Source organism: Lipotes vexillifer, unplaced genomic scaffold, assembly GCF_000442215.2.
Source record: "Lipotes vexillifer unplaced genomic scaffold, Lipotes_vexillifer_v1.1 scaffold72, whole genome shotgun sequence".
Classification (NCBI taxonomy): domain Eukaryota; kingdom Metazoa; phylum Chordata; class Mammalia; order Artiodactyla; family Lipotidae; genus Lipotes; species Lipotes vexillifer.
Window position 1 is genome coordinate 3,093,491 of NW_006769482.1, and position 4,289 is coordinate 3,097,779.

At 45.2% G+C, this 4,289-nt stretch overlaps 1 pseudogene; it reads left to right on the forward strand.

The window, feature by feature from the left end:
- The first annotated feature begins 3,764 nt into the window (after positions 1 to 3,764).
- LOC103083795 (anaphase-promoting complex subunit 15 pseudogene) lies at positions 3,765 to 4,064 on the forward strand (annotated as a pseudogene).
- The last annotated feature ends 225 nt before the right edge of the window (positions 4,065 to 4,289 follow it).

Below are 4,289 nucleotides of genomic sequence, written 5' to 3' on the forward strand. Positions count from 1 at the left end.
AATGACATTTTTCACAGAACTAGAACAGAAAATTTCAGAATTTGTATGGAAACACAAAAGACCCCGAATAGCCAAAGCAATCTTGAGAAAGAAAAATGGAGCTGCAGAAATCAGGTTCCCTGTCTTCAGACTATACTACAAAGCTACATTAATCAAGACAATATAGTACTGGCACAAAAACATAAATATGGATCAATGGAACAGGATAGAAAGCCCAGAGATAAACCCACACACCTATGGTCACCTTATCTTTGATAAAGGAGGCAGGAATTTACAATGTATAAAAGACAGCCTCTTCAATAAGTGGTGCTGGGAAAACTGGAGAGCTACATGTAAAAGAATGAAATTAGAACACTCCCTAACACAATAACAAAAATAAACTCAAAATGGATTAAAGACCTAAATGTAAGTCCAGACACTGTAAAACTCTTAGAGGAAAACATAGGAAGAACACTCCTTGACATAAATCATAGCAAGATCCTTTTCGACCTACCTCCTAGAGAAATGGAAATAAAAACAAAAATAAGCAAATGGGACCTAATGAAAATTAAGAGCTTTGCACAGCAAAGGAAACCATAAACAAGACAAAGGACAACCCTCAGAATGGGAGAAAATATTTGCAAATGAAGCAACTGACAAAGGATTAATCTCCAAATTATACAAGCAGCTCATGTAGCTCAATATCAAAAAATCAAACAACCTAATCCAAAAGTGGGCAGAAGATCTAAATAGACATTTCTCCAAAGAAGATATACAGATTGCCAACAGACACATGAAAGGGTTCTCAACATCACTAATCATTAGAGAAATGCAAATCAAAACTACAATGAGGTATCACCTCACACTGGTCAGAATGGCCATCATCAAAAAATCTACAAACAATAAATGCCGGAGAGGGTGTGGAGAAAAGGGAACCCTCTTGCACTGTTGGTGGGAATGTAAATTGATACAGCCACTATGGAGAACGGTATGGAGGTTCCTTAAAAAACTAGAAGTAGAACTACCATATGACCCAGCAATCCCATTACTGGGCATATACCCTGAGAAAACTGTAATTCAAAAAGAGTCCTGAACCACAATGTTCATTGCTGCACTATTTACAATAGCCAGGACATGGAAACAGCCTAAGTGTCCATCAACAGATGAATGGATAAAGAAGATGTGGTTTATATATACAATGGAATATTACTCAGCCATAAAAGGAAACAAAATTGATTTATTTGTACTGAGGTAGATGGACCTAGAGTCTGTCATACAGAGTGAAGTAAATCAGAAAGAGAAAAACAAATACTGTATGCTAACATATATATATGGAAACCAAAACCAAAACCAAAACCAAAACAAAAAAAAACTGGTGCTGATGAACGTAGGGGCAGTACAGGAATAAAGACAAAGACGTAGAGAATGGAATTGAGTACTAGAGGAGGGGCACGTGTAAGCTGGAACGAAGTGAGAAAGTAGAATTGACATATATACACTACCAAATGTAAAATAGATAGCTAGTGGGAAGCAGCCGCACAGCACAGGGAGATCAGCTTGGTGCTTTGTGACCACCTAGAGGGGTGGGATAGGGAGGGTGAGAGGGAGATGCGAGAGGGAAGGGATATGGTGATATATGTATATGTATAGCTGATTCACATTGTTATACAGCAGAAACTAACACAACATTGTAAAGCAATTATACTCCAATAAAGATGTTTTTAAAAAAAGAAAACCATTTTGCTGAATTTGAGTCCTTTTCAGGTGGGTTGTTCCAGAAAGAAAGTGATTTTCACAGAAGTAGGCGAGTCATCTGCATCTGCTGTGCAGGACGTGAGTTTTTGATTTCATGATGCACCTGGAGATGCTTAGAGAACATCCAGAGAAGTGTCTCCTCTCATACTGAAGGCACCTGGGAGAGAAGGACCCCTCGACCCTGGATGTGTTCCCAGGGATGCCAGGGAGCTTTCTGCCTGCCAGGGTGTCCAGGTGAGCAACCGTACACTGCAGCATGCTGCCACCCCCAGCACCTGTCAGAATTGAGGGGCACGAGCTGCCTGATAAGCCTGCAGCCTGCCCCATCCCTCCACACCTCTTCTTACTTCTGTCAGCATTCAACCCTGAAGAAGAAAGAAAAGAGGATATGCTTGATGAAGCCAATCTCACTTACCAGCACTTTGTACCTCACACGATTATGAACATGGCGGGGAAATCAGACAGAAAAAAAGTGACCTAAACACACAATAGGTATCAGGACACTAGCACCCGAGCAGACCCTCCTTGGCTCAGAGATGAGTTCTGTCCTGAGATGGACAGAACTGAGCGGAGGAGGTCTCTCCAAAGAAAAGGGTTGCCGAGGTAAAGCATAGCATGGAACAGAGAGCCACGTCAATCGACTTTACTCTGCAATCAAAACTTTTAGACATTTGTTCTTTCTGGGACACTCTTAAAGTCAGTATGACATCCTTTACTGAACGTTCTGCGATGAGAACTCGCTGGCTAAAGTGCCAGAGAGTTCATTCTATTCCAAATTCCTATTTCTGTATGTTATCAATTGGAAACGCAGGGTCCACAGTTGGCTCATGGGACCTGTATTCTTTTGTAATGTTTCCCCAGGGATTCTTTGTGTGTATGTGTGAGTGTGTGTGACTCTGTCAAACAGGTGTCTGTGTCTATTCTGTTTTTCAGAACTTCCTGTACTTTTAATACTCTTCTCAACATGAAAATAACTTTCTCTTATTAACCAGCATGAACTGCTTTTCCCATTTCAGTTCTCAGTGTGTAGAATAGGTTTCCCCTGCTTACCTGCAAGGACCTGGGGCCTGACGCACTGTTACTGACGTCTTCGAAAGAGCCAAGTATTTCAGTGCACAAGGAAAGGTCTGCTTTCTCTGCACTGCGCAGAGATTGACCCCCTGCTCTGCGGTGAGAGGGTGGGGTGGGTGCTGGGAAGCCCCAAGTCAGGCGAGAATAGGGTCCACCGAGAGCAGGGGGCATCCTTTCCGGACCTGCAGGTACTTCTTCAGTGGAACTTGGACTTTTGCTGCAATTCCCTGTCCTCCTGCCCCCGAGGAACCAGCCTAACCAGCAGAGCGACAGTGCACGGCACTTGGAAGCCAGCCACGGCCCAGGTTTTCCCAAAGACAGCTCCCTGCATGGTCAACAGCAGGGGGGCAGACACTACTTGGTCCTCGGGTGAAGCCTTAGGCCACCGGTGATTCTTGGCTTCATCAGGAGAGAAAACAAAGTTAGACAACTTATCCACATCACTTGAGGGTGGAATTAGAGTCTGTGGGGGTCATAGTCTTCCTCTCTCCCCATTCTCAACTTTTGGAGAACACCCAGTGAGCACTCATGGGTAGGAGAAATGAATGTCTCTATGATGCCCTGCAGCAGCCCATGGGTTGCACCTCTGACCACTGAGCACCGGCAAGCAAAGGGCTTTATAGTGAAAAACTCAAACAGTGTGTGAATGCCCAGAGCATTGCTCAGGCACACAAATGGTTTAGCCTGCTTTGGTAGACTAGGTATGTGCAGTGTCATTTTTGAGCCCTCTGTAATAGAAGTTGCGTTTGCATAATACAGCTGGCAAAGGCTTTTCAGATATATTTTCTATTTTAAGCCTAAAAACAACCAACTTTCCAAAGTGAAGTGCTTCTGGGTTGCCGCCAGCTGCCACCTCCGGGTGCAATGAGGAAACTGAGGCTCGGAGAGGTTAAGTGACTCGGCCAAAGTCAAACAGCTAGTAAGTGGTGCAGCCAGGACTCAAACCCAGTCTAGAAGCCATGCGCACCTTGTTCCCCTCGCCCTTCCCCTGTGTGACTGAGACATTGTGGTTTAATCTGGATCAACCCTGTGTGGAGGAGACAGGGCTGCAGCAGCAGGAACAGCAGCATCAGGCCTGGCACTGTGATGATGAGGAAGATGAAGATGAGGATGAAGATGGTGAAGAGGACTCAGAGGTTGATGGGGACGCACAGGGCATGGATGAGATGAATGACTACAATGAGTCACCCGATGATGGAGAGGTCAGTGAGGTGGACATGGAAGGCAGCTCACAGGATCAGGACCACTGGATGATCTAGGGAGGTTTCAGGCCCTCCCAATCTATCCTGGATGCCCTGTGGAACCAGCTGATCACCCAACACCCCCCCACCGACCCCAGTGCCTGAAAGCTCACCCTCGGGCACCTCCTCAGTTGCTGCCAGCACCTGGTATCCTCGGCCCCTCCCAGTCCATCAGTCTGCCCTTGCATCCCCACCTTTCTGGCCAGTACCTCACTCCTGTTTGCCAGACCTAGTCTCTTTCTA